General features: G+C 42.0%; 1 long non-coding RNA gene across 2 annotated transcripts in view; it reads left to right on the top strand.

The window, feature by feature from the left end:
* Gm30313 overlaps window positions 1-26,631 on the top strand; it is a 45,912-nt gene that overhangs the window by 3,136 nt on the left and 16,145 nt on the right. The window lies entirely within an intron of this gene.

Raw genomic sequence — 26,631 nt, 5'->3', positions numbered from 1 at the left:
GAATAGGAAAAGCTTTCAAAGTCATAGACACTCATTGTCTTGCTGACCAAGAGCGCTCCAGAGCATCTGTTTCTGTCCTCAAGTGCCCAAATGGTCTTACGTGGTATAAACATGGCACAAGCTGTATTATAATGCATTCAATCATATGCTTCTGCATCTATTCATCAGGATTAATTCATTGCAGCTGGCTACTTGAATGGCCGGGCTTAGTGTGGGCGAAGGTGTGAACACACAAAGGCAGAGACATTGTCCCTGAAATTAAGTTCAGATTCCAGTAACAGACAGGGAAGCTAGCACAATGTGTTGCACCAATTTGGATCTAATTAAGCAAATATCTCTGTGGGGGAGTTGAGGAAGTTCAAAGAGGGGTGAATGGAGCTTCTAGATCAAGTGGGAGTTTGCAAGTAAAGAAATGTAGGGAGGCAAATTGAGACGGGTGCTGGTGAGCATCCTGCCACTCAGATACCCTCCTGAGACTAGTGAGCTCCTTCAGCCTAGACACCTGCCAGAGACTAATGCCGGTGACGAGCCTGTAACCTAATTGTCTAAATACTTTCTCAAAGTCATCCATCAACCTCCCAGGATGAAATGAGATTTTCACTTGTCTAACTTCTCTTTGGACTAGGGCATCATGGGTTCATGACTCAACCCCATCAACAGGATTGGCAGGGAAACATATGGAGAGTTTGGTGGAAGGCATTGCTTTTTGATAAGCCTGTTGTGGGGAAGGCATTGTCTTTCTTGAATTCTGATATATATATATATATATATATATATATATATATATATATATATATATATATATATATTGCTGGGAATTGAATTTAGGATCTCTGGAGGAACAGTCAGTGCTCTTAACCACAGAGCCATCTCTCCAGAAGACTTTAGGCAAACACCAGGAAAGATGGCTTCCATCTCCTAGGGCTGTGGCGTAGAGCATGGTACAGGAGCCTATGCTTCTGCCTGACTTTTCCATCTACCTGGCCTCGGGCCTGCATCCTGCACCTGATGACTCAGAGGCAATGACTGTACATGTAGTTTGTCACTTTCAGTGTGTGAGGTGGGAAGGTGAGACGATGAAAGGCAGACTTGTTGACTCCATGCCACACATTGGATTTATGTGTCAGCACTTAACTCATGGTGGTGCTACATGGCTAAAGGAAGGGTAGAACTGCAGTCCCCTCCAAATGCTCTTACCAAGGCCCTGTTCCACGGGCAGCCCCTGTGTCTGGTTGGTGAGACTGTATAAGAACCACCCCTGCCTCAGCTTCCTTGCTGCTACTTCCTCACCCCATGAGGAAAAGCCAGCAGCAAGAGTGGCCTCCAGCAGAACCAGTCTTCCCAAGTCTCAGGAGATGTGAGTTCATGCCTATAATGTGAGCAAGAAATGGCGAGTTATCTAGTTCAGCTAGGAAACAGTCTCACTGTTTCTGTCTCCCTCCTCCTCTCCCTTCATTCCTTTTATAGTTTTTCCTTGGACCCTGAAATAAATAAGAGTCAGAGAAGCAAATGACTAGAAATTAAGTCTTGATGAGGGCTAAGGACAGTTTGGGGGAATTCTGATGCTGGCATGTAGGGCAATCTCAAACCCACGTTAAACAGCCCAACAAAAAGCCAAACAGGGTCCTGCTATTTTTGTCCCAGTGGTGGTGACTCTCCATCAGCAGCCATAATTCCTACAGAATCACCTGACCATAGCCCTGGTGGTCAGGAAGAGGGACCTCGGAACTGTTTCTCTACCTCCCTAGAATCCTTACTATTCCTTGACTCTACCACCTTGATAAAGCTAAGTTCAAGGTTCTTAGACCTCATTTTAATTTTTCACCTTTGTGCTCTCAGGGAAAATCCCACTTGCAAGGGTTTCTGGGTGGGGTGAGGGAGGGGACTGCAGAGCTCAGTGTCATTGCTTGCTGTTATTTTCCATAGTAAAATAGGAAGCATAAGCAGAAAGGAGAGCAGAGGCCCTTTAACTGTTGTGCTTGGAAGACAATTGGAGTCTTCCTGCACCAGAGATTGTTTCAGTGAGCAGAATTCTTCTGTTCCGACATGGTACATAGACAGTGTGCCACTGAATCCCAAACAGGAGGGGCCTGAGAAGTACGAGTAGAAGAAAGAGCAATAGGGAATGCTCATGCCATGCTCTGCCATGCTGGTATGGGTGAAGTTGATCCTGCTAGCAGCACCAGCAGAGCATCTTCATCACTACCATGGTGCCAAATCTGGGGCCGGGGAGACACATATCCCACTCCAGGTATAGAGCTAGAGACCTAGAAAATGGCAAGATCTGACTCCAGAGAGACCCTTGAAGCATACATGATGCTGCCCCACTGCAGGGACAGCTGTGGGATCTCCTTAGTTCTGGGTCCTGGTTGCAGTCCCACTGGGAAGTTAACCCTCGATGATCCACTGGTACCTTTAACTGATCACTTTCTTCCAATGAAGAGTTTTAGGCAAGGAAGAAGCTGTCCCAATGACAAAAAGTAAAGACTGAAGATACACTTGGTCTGAAAATGGTGCTCCTAAATCTCTACTCCAGAGCTCAGACTGACAGGTTTTGAAGGCTTATAGGATCTAGGGTCATAATAGTTATGTGCTCTGGGCTTGCTTCCTGTCCTCTCTGAGCTGTAGTCCTGGCACAACATGGGGGTGCTATTCCAGGAAATAAAAATTCTGTCTTTAGCTTGGCTTTGTCCAAATTGTGGCTCAGCCTATTGTACTCTATTGGTGAGAGATCTCTTGTGTTGAATTGAGGATTTGGGTAAATGCAGTGTCTAATATGTACTGACTTGGACTGTGGCTATAGTGTCCAGGCAAGTAGTCAAGCATTGCTCTGGGTGTATCTTTGGGGTGTCTCTGAGTCTAAAGATTATGAAAACCAGTTTGCCCTTCCATGGAAGGTAGGTCTCCTGAAACCAGTTAAAGGCTATACTAGAACCAAATATAGATGGATCTTCCCAAGAAGGAAGATGTGCTGTCAGCAGATAAGCTGCAACTTCTGGCTACAGCTGCTACAGAGTTTGGACTTTTCCATACTCACAAACTCACAAATCGGTTCCCTAGTCTTCACAACGTCTCTCTCTCTCTCAATATGCACGTGTTGCTTGTTTCTCTGGAGAGTCTTGGCTTAAACAGAAGGTACAGATCCCTATTTAAGAGTTTGTGCCTGTCATTGTGGGCTGGCTCTGGGAACCCCAGCTCAGCAGATGAAAGGAAATTTAGGTGGAACTAATGCTGTCCAAAGTGAAGACTGGATGCTCTGAGAGTGCTTTGTACTCTCCCCAGCAATGGGCCACCGTTCTTGGGACTGTTTTGGTTCCATGTCTCCCATCAGCTTGAACCCCCACCTGGCCTACTGGGGTACTGCAAACCAGCCACCCCACCTAGACATCCTGCTGCATTTCTACCTGGACTCAATCACATCTGTGTTTCAATCAGGAGAGAAAATAAAAACTGTTTAATGGTGTGTGTGTGTGTGTGTGTGTGTGTGTGTGTGTGTGTGTGTGTGCTCATGCACATGTCACATCCATGAGTGTACTACTTAGTGTGCTAGGGTACACAAACAGAGAGACCAGAGTAGGATGTCAGGTATCTTCTCATGTTTTTGACATTGCTCTTTGCCTTACCATCCTGCCACAGGCTTGCTTAGATTGCCACATGGCTGGGCAGACCTGAAAGATCTTGGGATCTGCCTGTCTCTACCCTCTTATTCTAGGACTATAGTCACATGAAAGTTTTTATGCAGGTGCCAGGGATTAGAACTTATGTTTGTATATCTGCAGAAAAAGTACTCTTACCAACTGAGCCATTCTCCCAGCCCCTGTATATTTAATTTCTAATGTTCTATTCAAATGGCCTTTTTCATCCTGGGTCTACAGCAGCCTTGACAGAGTTTGCATCGAAATCACATCTGACTTTGATGGCTGTCTCATTTCATCTAGAGAGAATGAACATGAAGTAAATTCATTAACTCAGACTATGGCTAGTCCCTTCCATAGACCTTGTGGGGAGACACAGAGAGCTTGAGCCCAAACATGAGCCCCACTGGTTGCTTTATTAGGGATTATTCCCTTGTCTTGGCACTCAGTAAACAACCTTTTCTAATACTTGTACTAGTTTGGATTGACCTAACCAATAGCCTGTCTTGGGAACTGAACAATGAGCTCTGGAATCATGAGACTTTAAAGTGTGTCCCTGAACTGGGGAAACTCTTCTGTCTCTATTGTCTAGTCATGTTCCATTCTGGTCGGAGATTGCCTGCCATCCAGCCACTGCAAGGAGCAGCAGGGGTCTCTCACATGATCTGAGAATTAGAGGAAGCCTTAGCCAGCTGGAGTGTGCTGGAAAGTGATATTTACTCAAAAGGTAAAAGGCATTACACAAAAGAAGTGAAAATGGGTTTTCCCCAGGAAATATAATGGAAGAAGCTAACCTCACCCCAGTGTGTACATGAGTTCTTTAGTCTGCCTCCAGGGTTCAGACAATAAGAACTTGGTCCTGTGATTTCAGGAAGATGGGGTGGGGGGAGAAGGGAGGGAGGAAGTCTGACCATGAAGTAGCTTAGGAATGTGGTTTTGTGCATATGCTTTCTCAAAAATGGCTCAAAATAATGAGGAGAAAAAAGGAAAGAGAAAAACAGCACTCCAACCTCTTCAGAATGCATGTCCTTTCTATCTTGACTTACTTTGGGCTGAGGTTTAGAATAAAGAAGAATCTAATGTCTGAGTCTTGTGTCAAGGCCAACTCATGACTCAGAACCTGGGACTTGAATAGTCAGGTCTCCAGGTCAGAGAGCTCTACAACCCTGCATTTATCATGGGCTGGGGTAGGAGCCATGGGAGGTGGTCACAGTTTGTTGAAGGAAACAGGCTGCTGCCTTTGGGACAAAAAGTAGGCATTGCCCATTTGGTTTGGTGTGCTAAATTAAGAAGGCAAATTCTGCCTCACTTTTCCCAGCCTGCAAGACCCAGAAAGCTTGTAATCAATATCAAAGAAAGGGTGGTTGTGAGTTTACTAAAACCAATTATTTTGTTAGATTCTTAGGTAAGGTCTTGCCATGGAACCCAGGCTGTCATCATGGGGAGAAGCCTCTTGCCTAATTCCTTCATTCACTGGGATATACCTCCATGCACAGCTTTGTTGGGTTCTCTCTGTAACCATTTATATCCGCTTCCTGGATATTCTCTGATTGAATCAACACATTATTAGTTTTATACAGTATGTGGTCAAACAGCTCCTTTGTCCATGACTCCCACAGTTCTGATGTTGCTATTGGCAACAGCAGAAAAGAAAACTTGTATTCAATGAGTTGCCAATTGTGGAATTAGGGGAATTTGGGCACATGTGTGTGACAATACATGTATCAAGATTGGGTGTCCCACATGAGGCACCCTCTGCCCCATGCTGGGGTGTTGTCCATAGGAACCGGTTTCTGTCCCTAGGATTCCTTTCTTTTCTAAAATTCCTGCAAATGGAATCATGCTATGCCAGTCCTTGTATACTCTCTAATTTTGTATTTTGCTTTTGGGTTCATCCAAGTTGCACACCTCAGTCCTTCATTTCTTCTCCTCCTATGGCCATTTTCTGCTAGCTATGTGGTGATTTGTTCTAAATCTACACATACAGACACTCCATGCAGCTTTGCTCTTTTTTTTCTGGTTCTGGATGAATCGATTGTTTTAGTGTTCCTTTGTGCTTTCTCATCCCACACCTCATGTTCTGCTTGTGTTTCTGCTCCCTTGTCTAATCAGACACTAGTTCCCTTCAGACAGAGGGGCAGTCTCAAGGTTCTTGTGCATCCTCTCAGGACTCAAGCTCTGCAAGTGCTGCTACCCAACATTTCAAAGCAATTGTTTGACTGTTTGTCCAGCTGTTCACAGGAGACAATTAAATCTATTTGTCCTCCGTCATCCTTGCTCAAACCCAGAATTGATAAAATTTTCTTAACTGCTGTCCTTGTCAGAAATAACTAAGTAACATCCTTGGGAGGCCAAGCAATATTTCTGGGAGCCTGGGGAGAGGAAGCCTTGATACTTCAGGTCTGTTCTGGCACTGATGTTGCTCAAAACAGGGATAGATGATAGACAAATGATTAATTCAGATAGAGGATTTCTTTCTGGTTTCTCATTGGAAAAATACTACTTGTCTTGGATACTGAATACAGCAGGAGAGGCAGAGGTGTGCACAATCTCCAAGCATATCCAGAAGGAGTCTTCATTTCTTTACTGCTGGTATTCTTCATTCATGGTCATTAAACAAGTAAATGGTCAGAAGTGTTATGAGTTTGAGTCCTTGAAATTTTCATACTCCAGAAAGTTACAGAATATACAGTGACAGGTAGTTTAAGGTAAGAAATTGACTATTAGTGATTTCCACACTAGTTTATTTAGTCTACTTACACCATTTTATAAATAGGGAGGTTGAGGGATTTGTCCAAAGTTATATTGATACCTTGAAGACTCAGTACAAACCAGGTGTCCTGATGGTCCCTGAATGTTCCCAACACTGCACTAATTCTTAAAGTTTCTCCAGCATTGAAGCCTACACTGAGACTCACTGGGAAGAACACAGTCTAGAGACCAGCATGACACCAACCATGGTATGATTTCTCTTGGTCATAGTACTGCCTCTGTTCCATGGAGAGTAGTTCTCCCCTTATCCTACCTCCTCCAGTGACAAAACCAAATCATCACTGTAGTGAGAGCTCCTTGACAACATCTTTCCTGTTTTTCATATCTGTTCTTTCCCTTTATTTTCTTTGTAATAAGTAGTTATGGCTTTCTATAGCTGTTGAAAGAAGAAAAGTGGGATGTGTGTGTGTGTGTGTGTGTGTGTGTGTGTGTGTGTGTGTGTGAGAGTGTGTGGTTACTGCTGCAAAGCGTCCTCCTTGTTCCTTGATCCCTATGTTCAAGGTTAGGAACCCTCTGATTTGTAAGACAGTGAAGTTCTCTGGGACAGACTGTACACTATATGGGTCTGTATTGGGGTGGGGTGTGTCATAATCAAGAAGCTAGACAACATTTGCCAACCCTCATTTGCTCACCTTCTTGATACTTTTATTATTCTGTGAGAATGGGACCCATAAGCATGTGAGACATATGCTACTATCTGAGCTACTGGCTGTCTCTTGGAGGTATTTCCACCCCAGTTTTCACTCGCAATCTCTAACAAAAGCAATATGAGTAGGAAGTTAAGCCCAAAATTAAAATAAAAAAAAATACAGGTAATATTTGAATCTCAGGTTTCCTATGGACCTGGGATGGGATGAGTTTTGTTAGAGTTCACTAATTTTTCTTCAGAATGTGATAAAATAGCTGACTAAGCAAATTAAAGGAGGAACCTTAAGCTTATAGATTCCTTGGGCTCCGTGGGCTCATAGGGCTCATAATTTCAGAGGTGTCATTTCATCTTTCCAAGAAGAATTTTGTAGAGCACAGCAGCTTACTTCCCAGTGGTCAGGAAACAGGGAATGGGGTACTGATGCTCCAATAATCCTTTCCAGTTCCCTTTTTCCATTCAGGCCCCTAGCCCACAAAATGGTGCTTCCATCAAGATAATTTTTTCTGGAAACACCTCCACAAATACACCTCCTGATGTGTGCCCAATGATTTGGTAGGTGAGTCTCAATCCAGTCAAGTAAATAGTGAAGATTAACCATTCCACCCTTGGGGTTTGTCTTATCTAGAATGGCTATTACCAATCTGAACAACTTTTGGAAAGTGATGAGCTGGTGTTTATCTTTTTACAGTTTGACTTATGTTTAGGGCAAAGAGATCATTCAGGTAATATCACATTGCCCACTAAGGAGGGGGCTTTCAAAGGGCGAAGTAGCTGAGATATGAATCCCCTGAGATTATTCTTTATTTTCATCTGACACCTTAGTTATTACTCTGATGTCACTAGTATGTTAGCATAGATGAATCAGGAAGGAAGCAGGAAAGGATGAAGATAAACTGCTTGAGACTCTCAGTCTCTGGGAGCTCCCTGGGGTCTGGGTTATTGAGTCTGCTGATCTTCTTATGGGGTCAGTCTCCATTTCAGATTCTTCAATCCTTCCCCTAATTCAACCTTAACTGGTTAACCAGTGTTAAGAGGAAAATTCATAGCTCTAAGTGCCTTCATAAAGAATTTGAGAGATCTCAACTGAACAGCACACCTGAAAGCTCTAGAACAGAAAGAAGCAAACATATCTAAGAGGAGTAGACTACAGGAAATAGTCAAACTCAGGGTGGAAATCAACCAGTTTGAAACAAAGAGAACTATAAAAATAATCAACAAAAGGAAGAGCTGGTTCTTTGAGAAAAATCAACAAGATAGACAAACCCTTAGGCAAACTAACTAAAGGACACAGAGACAATATCCAAATCAACAAAATCAGAAATAAAAAGGGAGCCATAACAACAGAAACAGGAAATTCAAAACATCATCAGAACCTAGTACAAAAGCCTATACTCAACAAAACTGGAAAATCTAGATGAAATGGATGACTTTCTTAGACAGATACCATATACCAAAGTTAAATCAAGATCAGATAAACTATCTAAATTGTCCCACAACCCCTAGGCAAATAGAAGTATATATTAAAAGTCTCTCAACTAAAAAAGATTTTCAGGGCCAGACAGTTTTAGTGCAGAATTATACCAGACTTTCAAAAGAAGAGTTAATACCAATATTTCTCAAATCATTCCACCAAATAGAAACAGAAGGAACCCTACCTAATTCATTCTACAAAGCCACAATTACTCTGACACCTAATTTACAGAAAGACCCAACAAAGAAAGCGAACTTCAGACCAATTTTGCTTATGAATATCAGTGCAAAAATACTCAATAAAATTCTCTCAAACCAAATCTAAGAACACATCAAAACCATCATTGACCATGATCAAATAGGCTTCATCACAGGAATGCAGGGATGGTTTAATATACAGAAATCCATCTATGTAATATACTATATAATGAACTCAAGGGAAAAAAAACAGATGATCATCTCATTAGATGTTGAAAAAGTCTTTGACAAAATACAGCATCCCTTCAGGCTAAAAGCCTCAGAGAGGTCAGAAATTCATGGCACATGCCTAAACATAAGAAAAGCAATATATATAGCAAACTAACAGCCAACATCAAATTAAATAGAGAGAAACTAGAAGCAATCCCACTAAAATCTGGGACAAGACAAGGTTGCCTACTCTCTCCCTATCTATTCAATACAGTACTCAAAGTTATAACCAGAGCAATTAGACAACAAAAGAAGATCAAGGGGATACAACTTGGAAAGGAAGAAGTCAAAGTTTTACTATTTGCAGATGCCATGATAGTATACATAAGTGACCCCCAAAATTCTAACAGAGAACTACTACTGCTGATGAACAACTTCAGCAAAGTGGCAGGATATAAAGTGAACTCAAACAAATCAGTAGCCTTCCTGTATACAAATGATAAACAGGCTAATGCTTATTTTAACTAGAAATGTCCATTCTAACTAGAAATGGGAATTGTGTAGCCTCTTCTTTATCCAACCCAACCATGGGTGGATGGTCAGTGTACCAGGGTTAAAATCTGATTTGATCTCTTCCCTCTTTATTAAAAATATTTTTTCTTTCATATGATATATTCTGATTATGGTTTTTCCTTTCCCCAACTCCTCCCAGATGATCTGCACTTCCCTACCCACTCAAATAACCCCCTTCTCTCTTTCTCATTAGAAAATAATAAACAAACATTTATAATACTATTATTAATAATAATACAAAATAAAAACAAACAAACAAGCAGAACTCAACAAGAAACAAAGAAAAAATACAAGATGGAATACAAATGCTGAAACACACACTCACACACACAGAAAAGCCATAAAAACAAAACTGAAGACCATTATATATAAGCAAAACATCTGTAAAATTAAAAAAAAGCCCTGTGAAGCATTATGAGCCATTAAAAAAAAAAGACAATCTCCAAAACACCATTGTGTTTGTTTTGTATTGGCTATCTCTGCATGGGGCCTGACCTCAAGTGGGGGTGGCTTGTATACCAGGTGAGATTCTATGCAGAACACTAATTTTTTCCTCTAAGAGCAGTTATCAATTGGAGCTATCTTCTGAGTTAAGGATGGGACTTGTGTCTTCTTCCCCTCTCAGTACTGTGCAGACCCTGTGAATGCTGCCACAGTCTCTGTGACTTCAAGTGTGTGGAGATCCTATTGTGTCTAAAAGGTCTTGTTTCCTTAGTATCCTCTATCCTTATTGGCTCTTAAAATCTTCCTGCAAAGTCCTCTGAACTCAAAGTATTTGATGGAGACATCCCATTTAGGACTGAGTATACCAAAGCATCTTACTCTCTGCACAGTGCCCAGTTGTCTGTCTCTAAATTCATTCCCATCTTCTTCAGGAGGGAGATTCTTTGATGATGGCTGGGCAAGATCTGTGAGGATAGCAGAATGTCATTAGGAGTCATCTTATTGTTGTGTTCTTTTAGAAAAACAGTAGTACTTCATTTTCCCCTAACTTCCTGGCCTATCTAGTCTTGGATACTTGACCAATCTGGACAATGTTGGATGTGGGTTCCATTTCATGAATGGACCTTAATTCACATAGTGGTTGGTTTCTCCCACAGCCTTTGTACCACGAGCATATCTTGTACTCTGGTCACAGGGTGTGCAGTTGGGTTGGTCTTTACTTTTTTCCTTTGTTAGCATTCAGAGTGCCTTCTAGTACCAGAAGCACTAAATGCCAAAGGAAGCTTTCTTAAATACAGAAAGATCGGTGTCCTTAAACACACTGACAGGAAACAAGTCCCCAAAGTCTCTCAGAATTTAGTACAAGTGGTTTTTAAGCAATTATGCTGCTTGTATTTCTAATAAGTTGGGATGGAAAATGCACTCACAAATTAGGCTTGTTTTAAAAAGATCTACAGAGCTTAGGACAGAATACTGGCCTAGCATGGAGATGGCCTTTGGTTTGATCCCAAATACCCCCACTTAAAAATCAAGGGAACCAATCACTCTCTTTTCATGCCTCAGCAGCCACTCATACATTTTTCTTATTCTCATTGTCTGACACTCAAAGCCTCCAACACAGATGTTCTCGTGTGGATGCTTAGGGAGCTGAAAATATTTGTCCTTCCCACAAGTGGCCAAAGGCAAATAATGGCCACTTTGAGCAGCTGAGATGGTCTGGCTTTACTCTGTTCCAATTTATAGGCGTCTATAATGTCTTCAGGCTTGAACAGTTTGAGACACCGAAACTGCGAATTAACAAGCTAAGGTGTTCTGTGAGATGGAGGATACAGAGAGATGAGAGAAGAGGCCAGAGTATGTGGAGTAAGACCGGGTTAACAGAGAAGCAAATAAGAGAAGTGCCAGATAATGGTGGTAATGATGGTGGTGGTGCTAGAGAAGATGTGTTCCAGAAAAGGCTAAGCCATCATTTTCTAGCATCACTGAGGCAACCAAGCAGACAGCGTTTGTTGAAAGCATCTGATAAAGCTTGTTCTTCTGATTTCTTTTCCTTCTAACACAAGAAAAATACTGTCATGTAAAAACAAGCTGGTGCAAAGGAGCACTGTAGAATCCACATGAAGTGGGCTTTGGGTCAGTATCTCCCTGGGTCAGAATATATTTTAGTTGTATAGGATGTTTGTTACACATGCATACAGTGAGGCAAATTAACAAATTGATTGCCTTTCGTAATTACTTTCTATGATAAAGTCAATAAAATTTAGTCCCTGTGCATTTTAAAATAATTCTATGGTGCTCATACTGTACTTACACCTGTAGTTTTTTTTTTATCTTAAGTGTGAATTTGTACACTATGACTCACTTCCTCCTTTCTCTACCCTCAATGTTCTAGGACCTGTTCTGTGTATTGACTTTTGCTCCTTTAGCAATGGGCTCCCATATTAACTACATGACATAAAAATAGCCTAGGTGCCCCAAACACAACCAATCATCACAAGACTGGATAGAGCGTGATCATATTTCCTCCAACAAGGAACAATCCAAGCATCCATTAGAGATCAAATACATGGTGGAACATTTGTTCATATTGTAGAGTCCCATACAGTAGAGACAACAACATGCTGCAACATGCAATGGCACACAGTCAAGAGTATTAGGAACTCACTTGTAATATTAGAGTATTGTTTTCTCTGGAGAGACTGGAAAGAATTGCAGGAGCAGGGTTGGGGCAGGGCTGTTCATTGTTGAAGACATGGTCACACGGATATGTTTCCTTTATGATACCCACGCGTATGGAAGAACTTTTGTGTAGGTATGCATATTTGTTAGTTCTCTACTGCTATAGAAGACTTGACAAAATCAAGTCATAGAGATAAAAGGTTTACTTTGGATTCTCTTTTCATAGGTTTCCGCCAGTGGCTTCTATTGTGTTTGGACTCTGTAGTGTGTGCATGTGGCTGAGCCAAGCAATAGAAAAACAGGTCTCGTGGTTGGGAAGCAAAAACAGGATAACTCAGGGAAGAGGTCAGAATTTTATAATCTCCCTGGAGGCATGTCTCCAGTGCCCTAAAATTATCCTATTAAACCTTGCCTCTTACAGGATTTAGCAGCTCTCAGCAATGCTAGTTTAGGGGTCAGGTCTCTGAGGAACATTTAACTATACTGCTTCATTATGTTATTAGTCAATTTAAAATTTACTCAAGACCAGGCTTGGTGGCATATCTCTGCAATCCAAACACTTGGGAGGTTGAGCCAAGAGAGTCTTGCATTTGAGGCCAACTAGGGCTACATAGTGACAAAGACCCTGTTTTAAAACACACACACACACACACACACACACACACACACACACACACACACACACACACACACGTGCTCTGTATTCATTCGTACACTGTAGAGAATGATTTCCCATCCCCAAAATATTTTGTCACATTTTTCAAGCTGGTTAACCAGAGAAAGTACAGAATTCTGTAGACACCTGCAATCTATGTATCTGTCTGTCTGTCTGTCTATCTATCTATCTATCTATCTATCTATCTATCTATCTATCTACCTATCTATCTATGCTAGTAAAGTAAATTCAGTGTAGAAAGAAGCCCCCTTCTCTCATGTGCTCCCCTTTTTACCTAGTAGGCATAACTTCATAGGAAAGAAGAAATTGAGAGTTTGACACTTGGTTCTGAAAGAGGTGACTACAGGTAGTGGTAATTACACTTCACCTCACCTCAGTGAATTTACCACAGAGGGCAAGCTGGCTTGCTGTGCACATCTTCCTTCCGAAGTCCACCCACTGGGTCACTCCTAGTCCTGGAAACCCAAGTACCTGTCTAAGCCCAATGTAAAAGTTAGTCATCTTGACCTCTTTTGAGTCCAACACACCCATGCCTCAAATGTCCACTAAAGTTTCTGTGTCATTGTGTGTGTGTGTGTGTGTGTATGTGTGTGTGTGTGTAATGTATGTATGTGTAAGAGCTTGAGCTATAGACTAAAATCACTGAACTTTGAGAGGGTGAAGAGCACAGTTAAGACTTTTCAGCCTTAAGCATGTCTGTAACACTTCCCCTGCATCTGCAATCGCATTTTTCTGTTAAAATTAGACTTTTTTCATATTCTGTCGACTGCTCCATGCAGTCAAGTAGATGATACTTCCCTTTTCAAAGACCAAACCCAAACAGCTTTATTAGGATTTCTGTTATCAGCCTCATTAGCATTTAAGCATGCATTAGTCAGGTACCCATTAAGAGAGCTTTGAGATGAAAATTTTAAGGTGTTAATTGATCCCTCAGGAGCATTTGAAAATTTACTTTCCGTTTGTAGTTCCTTTGGAGCTGTGATTGACTTCAACAAAGTGACAACTGGTTATGTAAGATGTGTCTCTGATATGATTGATTGACTGCATAAATGATGTCAGAAAATATACCCAAAATGATATTTTCATTAGTTCTTAGTTTTATTCTTTCTGTTATTTTTTTTTAATGTTCTGAAGTTTCTTCTTAGATCTGGATTATATAGTAGACAAAGTTTTAAGAGAACTGAAAAGCTGTCACTTACCTCATATTCATGCTGTGTGTATCAAGAAGAAGAATAAATGACCTCAGTGACCCCAAATTTGTCTCCGAGGTGGAAACAAACTTTAGGTTTGAATAGGAGAAAGAGACTTGCATAATTAAACAGTCATCACTCCTTGGTGAGACAGGCTCATTTTTTGATGATCACTCATACTCATGGGTGCATCCTAGCCACAGGGATATTTATCTACATCTAGAGGTGATCTCTTCTGCCTAGGCTTATTGTTTCCATAATCCAAAGTGTCTCCAGGTTAAGAGAGGGGCTAGAGGTTTAGGGTCTGGAACAAGATACTGTAAGAGGCTGACAGTCAGATTCCTTATTTCTTGTGAGACAGGCTAGGTTTCACTGCCCACATCAGTGGTAAGTAGGTGATCTAAAAGGAGACAGATGTGAAATGAAAACTAAGGTATGTAAGCACAAAAATTGAAATAATGAAGCCAGCTCTCATCTTCAAGGGAAGAAAAGACAGTTTATTATGGAGCCAAATATCAGTGATCACGACCTAGAAACACACATTCAGGTCACTCTGAAAACCAAATCCGAACATTTCATGATTTTTTTTATAGTAAAAGAACAAAGAAATCCATAAATCAAGCTATTTTTAAAGTATACTGGTACAATATCAATAGGGAAATCTACTTAAAAGTGGAGAAACCTCCACTAGAAATAAGCCTTAGATGATAGCCTGTGACATTCTTAGCCTTTTGGAAGTTAAGGGGGCTCTGCTTACACAGTTGGTAAAAGGGTATTACAAGGATATTAAGTCAAGTAAGTACAGAGGTGTACATTAAATGGCTATGAAGAGGATAAAGATAGCCGAAGATGATTTGGCTCTCAAGCCGGAACAACCTATCTCTCCACAATCAGCCAATCAGTCTCAGAGCATCTTAAAGCAGGTGTGCTTTCTTCACTCTGCTCATCAGTTCCCAGGAGGCTTCCTTTCAGCCTGCGTTTAGTTATCCCGCTGCTTTTTAACCAAAGCAGTTTGCTAAGCTCCTGTTTGGTAGTAGAGTGGTCCCAGGTGTTAATGCATTTGGATGTGAGCAGGTGAGGTGAGAACAGAGCTGGACTGGTGTTACTGAGGTCTTGAGGGCCTGTAAACATGTGAGGCAGTGTGGAGATCAGAAACTGATACCTTAACGCCTGGAGACTTGGCAATCAGAGAGGCCCCAGAGGGACTGCCCTGGGGATCAGGATTGAATCTAGGCTTCCCTTGCTGCTGAGTTGGGGAGGGGTTCTCTTCTGTTCCTTCATATGCATCAGACCCACGAAAACGTGCCCAGCTACCTTTCAGATCCACCCTGAAACCTCAATGTAATATAACAAAAGAATGAAGCCAGGAAATGATGGCACAGCTTTTGGGAGACAAGGGTAGAAAGATTATTTAGGAGAGAGAGAGAGAGAGAGAGAGAGAGAGAGAGAGAGAGAGAGAGAGTCTTGATGGCTGTTGCTGGACATAGTCTAAATTCAAAATAGAATATCTTTACAACTTATTCAATTTCCAGGTTCATGATTCCCCCTAATAATCACTAGAACCTCCATCTCCCTTCACCTGTGAAGAAGGGTCCTGTGGTCCCACAGCCCCATGTATTAAAGGCTTGGTCCTGAGGATGCCATCCTGAGTGCCATGGACCTCTGTGAGACGAGGCTGTGGGAAGTCTTTAGGCATTGGGGTTATATCATCAAAAAGGATTATGGAACCTTGCTCTGTGTAATTTTTTCTCTTTGATGCCTGACTCATATGTGAGTGGCTCTACCTCATGCTCTCTGCCATGACTGACTAGTGTCCCCAGTCACGACTCACAGAAGTTGAACTTCACATTTGAACTGAAACATCCACATTTAAGAGCTCAATAAAACATTCTTTTTCTCTATAAGTTAATTGCTTTAGGTATTTTGATGTAGTAACAGGAAGCTAATGCAGACATAAGCGGCAGTCACTTTCCTTTGAGTCTCTTGCTTTGTTTATCACTGCAATATTTTTTTCCTGGGCACATTAATAAAGATATACGTATTAATCCATCAATACTCTGTTCATCCCAGTGAACTGTTGGGATGCTGAAGGGATATTTTCCTTTTAGTGTTTCTATAGTGACTTCAGTATTTTTAGTTCAGGGGGAAAGTTATAGATTGTACAAGTCAATTATCACAAATGCCTGCCTTGCCTCTTTATAAGCCGTCATTTGATGTTAGGACTGCGCAAATGCTCTTCCTTCACAAAATGGTCTCATCATAGTGTGGAGGAAGAGTGGCCAGTGAGCTTTTCAGCTGGATTGGCTCAGGATGGAGGCAACCAGAGCTGCTTCCAGCTTGGAAATGCTTACACACATCTTCTTCTTCTGTGTCTGCTCTCAGTGTGTTTACAGGGACTTTTGCCTTTGTTCCTGGTCATACTCACTGTATTATGTTTGTCTAGTCTTACTACAGCTAGAAATACAGCATATACAACATTAAATAGAAGAAATTAGAGAAGACATTTTTTCTTGCCTCCCCAACCCCCACTCATAAATCATTGAATTATATAGTTTTCTGGAGTTTTCACAGAATGTAACATAAGAATAGAAATTTGACATCATTCAACATAAAAGATGTAATTCATGACATTACTTATCTCTCCTTCTAAAGTAACTTGCTCCTTCACTGCTCACATCTTGGATTAGGGTTATGAATCTGTTGCAACTGATGTCTGTTGCTGCCTAAGACTGAAGTTCACATGCAAATAAAGTGTGCATGCTCTCTCCCTCCCCCTCCCTCTCCCTCCCCCTCCCTCTCCCTCCCCCTCCTCCCTCTCTCCCCCCTCCCCCTCCCCCTCTCCCTCTGTTGTACAGACTGTCCTATGAGCCTACAAACTCTTTATGCTTAATATAATGGCCAGCCCCTCTCTCCCACTAAATTCAAGAAACCACAAACAAGTTGACTTTTGCTTTTGTGGTGAAGTTTCTTTCCCCAGAAGAGCACATAGATGGAATTATATGATCTACAGCCTTTTTCAGATTGGCAACCTCTATTGCACACTCACTGTATACTTAAGTTTTGTCTGTTTGGTTGTGGCTTGAGAGCTATCTTTAGTACTAAACAATATGCCATTATGTAGATTTTTAAATCTAGTTATTTACTGAAGGGCATCTTGGTTGCTTCCAAGTGTTTCTCATTGGAAATAGAACTGTGCCATGTGAGATGATAAGGGTGCTTGCCAACAGGATAGAGGACCTGAGTGTGATCTCAGGAACCAACAGGATAAAAGGAGAGAACTGATTTCTGCAAGCTGTCTTATTACTTCAACATGGGTGAGAGTGAAGCACATATTCTCTCTCTCTCTCTCTCTCTCTCTCTCTCGCTCTCTCTCTCTCTCTCTCTCCCTCAATGTAATCAATTAAAAACTAAAAGTGCCACACACATCTATGCCCATGATTTGGTGTGCACATGATTTTTGAAATCATTTGGGTAAGTGTAAAGGAGTGTGATTACCGGGTGACACAGTAAGAATGTGATTAGCTTTTTAAAGACTGCCAAGCTGTCTTCCAAAGTGCCTGCACCACTTTGCATTCCCCGCAGGGGAGAAGTGAGAGTTCTCCTGGCTTCTCTTCCTCACCAGCAGCAGGGGTCCGCCTTTTAGGTTTTAGTGCTCTGATAGGCATGTAATGGTATCTGTCTGGCTGTTGCTCTAGTTTGTAACTCTATACCACTAAGTGTGGCTGATCAATTTTTTCATTTGCTTACTTTACCCATGTGCATCTTCTTTCCTGATGGGCTGTTTAGATTTCTTTGCTCATTTTGAAAATTGGACTATCTGCGGTTAAGTTGCTCAGTTAAAAACATTCCTTTAATGTATAAGTACCCTATGAAGCAGATGTTTTGAAAATATTTTATTCCGGTTAATGACATTATTTTCCTTCTGATTTTTACGGGGGCAGATTGTCTCACTATTACAAGAACTCTGTAGTAATGGAATTTTAAATGTGTACTACTGTGTCTTTAATAAAGAAAAGGCGTTAATTTTAATGATGTTGAATTTGAATTATTCTTTCCTGGATTATGCTTTGAGGATATAGTCACCTAGATTTTTTTCTATGATGTCTTCTAGAAGTTTCAGGATATTGTATTTCACATTTTGAATTATAATCCATTTGTGAGATCTCTTTTTTCTGTCTTAGTCTCTCCCTCTCATGAGAGATAGTTTAAGCCTTCCACACCCCTTTTCTTCTTGGTATATGGTTTCCCCATGTTTCAGTACCATCTGTCTAAATAAAAAGCTATCCTTTTCCTTTGAGACCCTTCATTCTTTGTTACTAAGTAGATTCTTGTTCAGCTCTCAGGCTAGTCCAGAAGTCTGAGCTAGTTGTGTAGCTTGCGGGGTCCTATTAGAACTCACCAGTGGACTTCAGGAAGCTGAGACCTCCTTGTGTGTCCACCTTTTTCTTCACATGCCCAGGTTCTTCTAAGGAGATTCTTCAGGGTTCTCTGAAAAGTCTGAGCAGAAGTTGACCTTGGATGCCACTCTTTTCTTTTGAGCAGAACATCCTGACTCCATAGCTATTGTTATACTGAACAGGCAGAGGAATTTTGAATCTACATTTCTAAGTTTTAAAGTACATACCATGCTCCAAATTTCCCACAGCCTGGAGAAACTAATAGTTTATTATTTTTTTCAGTGAGAGAAGAAAGAACCTGTCATAGGTATCATCATGTTTGCTCCTGTCTCTCCATGTTTGGCAGTGGTTCTCCTTACCCCACTGTGTGGGACACTTGTAGTTAAGGGACATGTAGAGGCTGCCAGCCATCTCAGCTCTTCTCATCTGGGACTGCCTTGTGTTTGTGTAGATTTTGATTAATTCACCAGCAAACCTGCTGTTACAATTTGAATTGAAATGACCCCCACAGGCTTATGGTTTGAACTCATTTTTCAACATGTGGCTCTCTTAGGAGCTGCATTTGGAAGGTAGGGTCAGGCTGGCAGAAGTAGCAAACTGTGGGTGGACCTTTAATAGTTATACTCACTTTGTGTTCCAGTTTGTTTCCTTGGTTTCCACCCCGTAACCAGGTTGCTGCTTCAAGTTCACTTCACCATGGCATGACAGACTGCAACTTCTCTGAAATCATTAGTCAAAATACACGTCCATTCTCTTAAGTTGGCTCTGTCAAGGTTGTTGTCACAGTGATGAGAAAAATAAATGAAAATGCCTATTCTCTATATAACAATATGTAACAGTACTCAAGATTTATCCAAATATACAGCTGGGCCTTACATTTGGGGATATACTGGAAGCCCATAGATTACTTGCATGGGGATTTGGGTCCTGATGATAAGAGTATTATGAAATTCAAAAATATACAGTTGAACATATAGTGCCAGGAGTGTAGTGATGCCCAAATACAGACAGAAGCCTATCTGATGCAGTCACAGTAGGACCTTTTTATTGGAGCTAGCTCTGGACCCTCAGTGCACTGTCATCACACAGAATGGTTTTGGTGATGAGGAGCCCTAAATATCTATTGGGGGCAAGGCTTTATAGTAAGCAACAAGTGGGGGGTAAGTGTGTAATCATCTAATTGGGAAGTTACTATGGCCTTTAAAATAATTAGCTGGTGCTGGGAGTCATATCATAAACTTAATTTCTGCTTCCTTCTGCATTGGTGGTCCTCAGGCAAGGGGCTGGCTTGTAACCTGGGGATGCAGGTTTGTTGGGGGGAAAACCTGGAGATGTAGGTCTTGTTGGGACTTCAGCTAGGCTTGGGCTTTATTATGGATTAACTTGGAAACTATTGCCTGTTAGTTTGCAGGAGTTTAAACTTAGGTCAGGTTCTCTAAATGGAGTCTGAACTTAAAAGATTTGGCTTCTCGAGCAAAACCTCTATGGGCCTTGGCTACTACCCAAGAGCAGCTCTTTAAGATGGAGGATCAAAGAGTAATGTATGTATGCGCTGGTATAATCTTGTTGAGGTTTTGTCCCAAGGTCCTGGGACCTAGTGTTGCCTCCCTCGACTCAGTCTTTGCCCTGTTTTGGGTTGTGGGGATTACAGTGTTCTGATACTTTCCCAAGGTCAATGGGCATCTGACAGACCAGCTGTCCTGCTGGTAGCCCAATATCTTAGTTATTTTCTTGGTGCTTTGATAAAATAGTTTAGCAAAAACAACTTATAGGATAAAGGGATTCATTTCTCACAGTTCCAGGTTATAGTCTTAGTTACTTTTCAATGGCTACAAAGAGACACCATGACCAAAGTGACATATGGAAGTATTTATTGGAGGGCTTGTTTATAGTTTCAAAGGGTTAGAGTCTAAGACTATCATGATAAGGGAAAACATGGAAGAGGCAGCTAGGCATGCCATGGGAGTAGTAGCTGAGGGCTTATACCTTTCCCAAAAGCAAGAGGCAGAAAGAGAAAGAGAGAGAGAGAGAGAGAGGGAGAGAGAGAGAGAGAGAGAGAGAGAGAGAGAGAGAGAGAGAGAGAGAGAGAGAGAGAGAGAGAGAACATTAACTGCTAACTGGGAATGCCCTGGGCTCTTGAAACCTCAAGGCCCACTCTCAATGGTGGCTCCCCAACAAAGCCACACCTCATCATCCTTCCCAAACAGTTTCACCACCTGGGGACAAAGTATCCAAATATATGGGAGCCATTTTCATTCAACTCACCACATATCAGGTGGGGAAGTAACAATGACAGATGTATCTGTAGTCAAGAACCAGATGACAGGAATGCATACATGCTGTTCAGTTCTCTTTCTCATTTATATAATCCAACATGCTCACCCAGGAAGATGGCACCACCTACAGTAGGTATGTCTTCCTGCCTTGATTAATTAAATTAAGGCAATCCTCCACAGGCGTGCCAGAGGCCCATTCCCTGGGTGATTTTAGATTCTGTCAAGTTGACAATTAAAATCAACCTACTAAGGTGCTGGCTTGATCCCATCTGTTAGGTGTGAAAGTGGACTTATGTCGTGTGTAGGCACAGCAGGCATTGCTTACAGGGGAGGTGCTAAAGCATACATTGTACTGTATATTCTATTTTCATGTGACACTGATGGAACTGAGATGCAATTCCTGACCCTTGCTAAGTGTCAGAAACTGTTCTGCACAATGCATACACCTTGTCTGGCCACATGTTCTCTATACCTTTGGGTCACAGGAACAGCCAGCCATGACTTACATGTTTAAACAATTACAATTGGAGCTGAGAGTGGCTAAATACCTTACCCAAGTTTGTTCAGCTGGTGTGTGGTGAGAAACAATTCCTATGCACAACTTGTCTTCATTTCTGGGTTCTCTAACTTCATGGAGAGGCCAAATTCATGCAATGTTCAATTATAAGACAAAGGTATACAGCTTTAATTACTTTAGCTTGCACATGGTCATCTTCACACCAAAATGAAGTCTGGCCATATTTTCTAGACAAAGAGCAGTAAATCTGTGAAGGAATGACAGGGCAGAGGGACTTTAGAATCTCTGTTGTGGTTCATTTCCTGCCATGTCTCCATCACATCTACCTGTGGCTGCTCCCACCCCTTCCTTAGCCATGTTGGTCTCAGTGTTGTAATTATGCAAAACTGCAACTGTACCCTATGTTCAGCATTCTGACTTCTTAAGTAGGCCACAGCTTCCTCTCCTAAGGTATGGCTTATCCTTCTTTTGTCTTTTCTTCAGCTCCCTTAGCCCAGGTATGTGATTTTTCTTATTATTTTCCCCTTTATATCCAATGTCACTAATTTCAATTACCCACATAACCCATGCTGGTTCCTGTTGTCTTAGACTCTGAATGCTGGGATTAAAGGCACTACAATAGCAGGCTTCCATGTTCTTGTTTACTTATTCATTACTTGCTTTCTTGTGTATGTATGTACATAGGGGTGAGTGTGTTGTATGTGCATCATGGTAGTATATGCATACATCTATGTGGGTGAGTGTACATGTGTGGAGACCAGAGTAGGATGCTGGGTGTTTGCTTTATGACTTTCCACCTTATTCCTTTGAAACAGATTCTTTCACTGAACCTAGAGCTAGGATGATGACTGGCAAGCCATGGAACCCTCCTGGCTCTGTCCCACACAGTACTGGAATTACTTACTGGTACATGTGTGGCCACCTGGTCTTTTTCTTTTTACATGAATTCTTGTTGGAGCCAGATCGACCTAGGGCTTTCTCAGAGGCCTGATGAAAGGACAAGGGGAACTTTAGTTCTGTTTTCTTTTCCAGGAGTAGACTTGGCAAGACCAGTATAGGACTGGAGCCAATGTCTCACAGGAGTCAAGTTTGTGGTTTCTGGAGATTCAGTTCTGAGCCTTGGGCTATTGTTATTAGTTCTTAGGCAGCTGTCTCTGTGGTATCCTATGTTTTCCTTGCCAAAATTGTCTGATTAGGTCTCTGCTGACCTTGACTGTTTCTCCCTACTACCCCCAACAAAAATAGTATATATGATGCTATACTTCTTAATAAACTTGCTTGGCATAAGTCATCAGCTTATGCAAGACTTCCTGATCCCAGCTATTGTATTTGTCTGCTTTATTTCTTATCCCTGGTGTTTCCACTCAACATTTCTTTGTTTGGGATCCTTCAGCCTGTTGTTTCAGGACAGGCCCTGATAAATAAATTCAGTTTTATGCCTTCCTGGCCAGTGTTGTTATGCACTGAGCCATCTCTCCAGTGCCTACTTATTTACTATGTTTTTTATGCAACAGAAAGTGATGTCTACAAGTTTGGAGACTTTGTGTCTCTAGGCTATTGATGCTTAGGTAGCCATTCTAATAATCCTATGATTACACTCAGTATAGAGGGTCTAGATATACCTTTGGTGATGTAAAAAACAAATACATGTAATCACCAGTTCTTTCCTAGTTTAGAGTAACACTGACCAACTCTCTCATACTGTAGCTTTCTGTCCAGGCAGTCTACATAATTTTCAGGGTCCTGTTTTAAATGAACTTGCAAAGTCTTGCTTGAAAAGCAATTAGGAGCTCCCAGTTACTGTTAGCAAAGCCTTAAATGAAGCATAGCACCACACACCCAGGATGTCAGCACCACTATCATTTCTCCTGTGGCCAACTTTCTGGTTTTTCTTTTAGGATATGGCTTTTGTATGGCTTAGATATAGTCTGAGTGCACTCCTTGAAAGGCTCAAGTGTTTGAAACCCTAAAGTATTGTGTAGTTAGGATTTTTGTTGTTGTTGTTGTTTTGTTTTTTGTTTTTGTCAACTAGACACAAGCTAGAACCATCTGGGAATAGGGAACCTAAACTGAGAAAATTACTTCAAGAGATTGGTCTGTAGGCAAGCCCATGGGACAATTTCTTGATGAATTATTGGTGTGGGAGAGATTAGACTAATGTGCATAGTGCCACCTCTGGGCAGGTGGTCCTGGGTTATATTTAAAAACAAGCTGAATGTGTCTTGGAGAGCAATGTAGTAAGCAGTGCTCTTTCATAATCTTTGCTTTAGTGCCTGACTCCAGGTTCCTGCTTGAGTCTTTGTCCCAACTTCCTTTAGTGATGGAATTTGATGTTAATGTGTAGGCCAAATAAATCCTTTTATCCCCAAGTTGCTTTTAGTCATAGTGTTTATCAAAACAATGGAAAGCAAACTGCTAGGACAGGTACCAAGGATGGGGATGATGGGACCTTTAAGAGGCAGGCTTATTGAGATTTGAGGTCATAAGACATGGGCAAGAGGTCCTTGACTACACAAGTAAGCACTGGAGAAGCCAGGAAGAATAAAAGCCAGGAATGTTAAACATGCAGGCTTGACTCTTTAAAGGATGGGTCCATGGCTCCAGCTACATATGTAGCAGAAGATTCCCTTATCAAGCATCAATGGGAAGGGAGGCCCTTGGTCCTGTGAAAGCTTGATGTCCCAGTGTAGGGGGATGCGAGATCGGTGAGGTGCGAGTGTGATGGTGGGTGGAGGAGCACCCGTTTATAGACAAAAGGGAGGGGAAGGGGGACAACATTTGAAATATAAATAAATAAAATAACCAATAAAAAAGGAAGATGTTTTCCTATCTTCCTCCAGGTGGCTAAGATGTATTCTGACCTCCTGATCTTGTGTTACCTATAGGACCAGACTTCACCTCTATCCCCCAGACTATTATGTTTGTTTATCCCAGACTTCCCTCTGCCCAACCCAAATCTTAAGCAGAGCTTCTTAGTACATAAACCCATCCTTATGAGAGATATCACTTGCAGTTTACAACAGCCTAAGTAACTTCTGTGTTATCATAGGGCCAGGACAATTCTGACACCCATCGACATTATATTTACATCAGTCATTCTCTCTAGACCTTTACCTTGAGTACGGTTTCTAAGTCAATAGAACTCATCTTTATGGAAGGATCCATGCTGTTGAAATCTTAATTAGTCAGATAAGACTAGATCCTGTGATTGGGAAGTAGGAGGGAATGCAGAGCTGAAAGATTTACAGAGGTGACAGAGGGAGACAGAGGGAGAGAGACAGAGATGGAGATGAGGAGACAAGATGGGACCTATAGAAGAGAATGATGAGGCACAACCACATGGTCCTAGGAGTCATAAGTAACTGGGGATTTCTTAGATGGACAATTAAATAATGCAGGGCACATCTGTCCAATCTAGGTGTGCAGCTTGTATCAATATCAATATCAATTGAGTTTCCAGTTCTTTGTGTGGGCATTTTGGGGGTTGAAGGTTTACTGTTATAAATCTGGCTGATAAATTACAAGCTCCCGGAGTTTTCATTTACTGGGTTATGGGGATTTGTGACAGTTAGCCACAGGGGCGGTTGGCCTGGGAAGATCTGGGCAGCCAGCAGCTGGCTAGCCATGGGAGTAGGGTGTAGAGAAGAAGATTCAATAAGACCTGAGCTGAGGTTGGAACCTTAAATTTCAAGAACCGTGAGCTAAATACATTTTTTGATTGCTTGGTTTTGTTTTTAAATAAAACTAGTCCGTCAAGCACCTTGAATCTTGAATGTCCCTTGTAGTCCACGAATTAAAGACATGTGTTCCAAGATTATGTCATTAGAAGATGGTGGGACCTTTAAGAAAAATGTGTGTGTGTGTGTGGGGGGGGGGCTTATCAGAATGTGCCCTTCTGGAACTCTAGCCTCTTCTTATTTTCTGTATTCTTTGGCTCATGATATAAGTGATTTCAATCTGTCACTTGCTCTCACTATGGTATGCTGGAGAATAAAGAGCAAGAGTGAGGGCTGTGGGAAGAAGACTTGGCAGAAATGGGGGTCTTGTGTAAAAGTTGGTGGTGTCAGGCTGGGCCACATCTGCACTGATAGTGTCTACAGGATCAATCTCCTAATCTGATCCTGCATATTTGGGAGTAGTGGGGCACATGCTGGGCTAGGTGAGAAGAGGAGGAAAGGGAAGGTGCAGGACAAATACAGAGACACAAATACTTGTCCCCATGTTTCCAGGCTGCCCAGAGCGCTTACTTTCTCTCTCTCTCTCTGTCTCTCTCTCTTCCTCTCTCTCTCTCTCTGTATGTGTGTGTGGTGTGGATGTGTGCATATATGTGTGCGTATGTGTTTGGGTATGTGAGCATGTATGTGTGTATGTATGTGTGTGTGTGTGTGTGTGTGTGTGTGAATGATCATGTGTGTGTGAGTGTGTATGTGTGAGCATGTATATATATATATGTGTGTGTGTGTGTGTGTGTGTGAGTGTGTGGTATGTTCATGCGGATATGTGTGTGAGAGAGAACATGTGTGTGTGAGTGTGTGTGTGTGTGTGTGTGTGTGTGTGTGTGGTATGTTCATGCGGATATGTGTGTGAGAGAGAACATGTGTGTGTGAGTGTGTGTGTGTGTGAGTGTGTTTGTATGTGTATGGGTATGTGAGTATGTGTGTGTGTGTGAGTGATCATGTGTGTGTGTGGTGTGCATGTGTAAACATGTGTGTATACGTGTGTGAGAGTATGTGGTATTACATATGTGAGTGAGTGTGTGTATGTGAGTGCCTGTTTGCAGGCACACACGCACACACACCTGGGAGTAGTTGGGAACAGTCTTCCTTGGATCTTCTCACCCCTTTCTGTAGCTTTGTGCTTTTGGGACCCTCTCCAAGTTCTGCAGCTGACAGAGGAATTTTCATGCCCTAAGGAGCAGAATGTCAGGAACAGCAGCCTTGGCACTGCCTGCAGATTGTCTGGGGATGAATTCCAGGCTGGGAGAGCCCGTGAAGCTACACAGCTGCATCCCCTGGAAACCCCACTGCTTCCCAGAACTGCTCTCTGCCCTGTTACCCCCTTCAACCTTCCTAAATTCCTTAGAGTGCCATTAGTACAGAGAGCTCCAGCTGGGAGCTCCTTGACAAGGGCTTGTGCTTCTCTGAGCTCTCCAGGGACTGAAATCAGCCCCAGGCTCCTTCCTTAACACTTTGCTGTCTCAGAGCAATCACACTCTGCCTATCTATACCTGAAAGGGATGGTGCTCCCACAGGGCTGCTGTGACTGCTCTTCACTGCCACACTCTGCCCTTCCATTTCTGGCAGTTGTTGCAGAAGAGGGAGGCCAGGTTGGGTGGCTGTGAGTTCCTGGAGACCAGCCAGCCAGCCAGTAGCAGAAACCTGTTTTCTACAAATATGCATTTGTGTGCTGTCTGAGCAGCCTCTAGGGCCAGCTGTCACAACATCCT

Source organism: Mus musculus, chromosome 9 (assembly GCF_000001635.26).
Source record: "Mus musculus strain C57BL/6J chromosome 9, GRCm38.p6 C57BL/6J".
Classification (NCBI taxonomy): domain Eukaryota; kingdom Metazoa; phylum Chordata; class Mammalia; order Rodentia; family Muridae; genus Mus; species Mus musculus.
The sequence above is the reverse complement of the archived record's forward strand: the minus strand, read 5'-3'. Positions and strand labels throughout refer to the sequence as shown.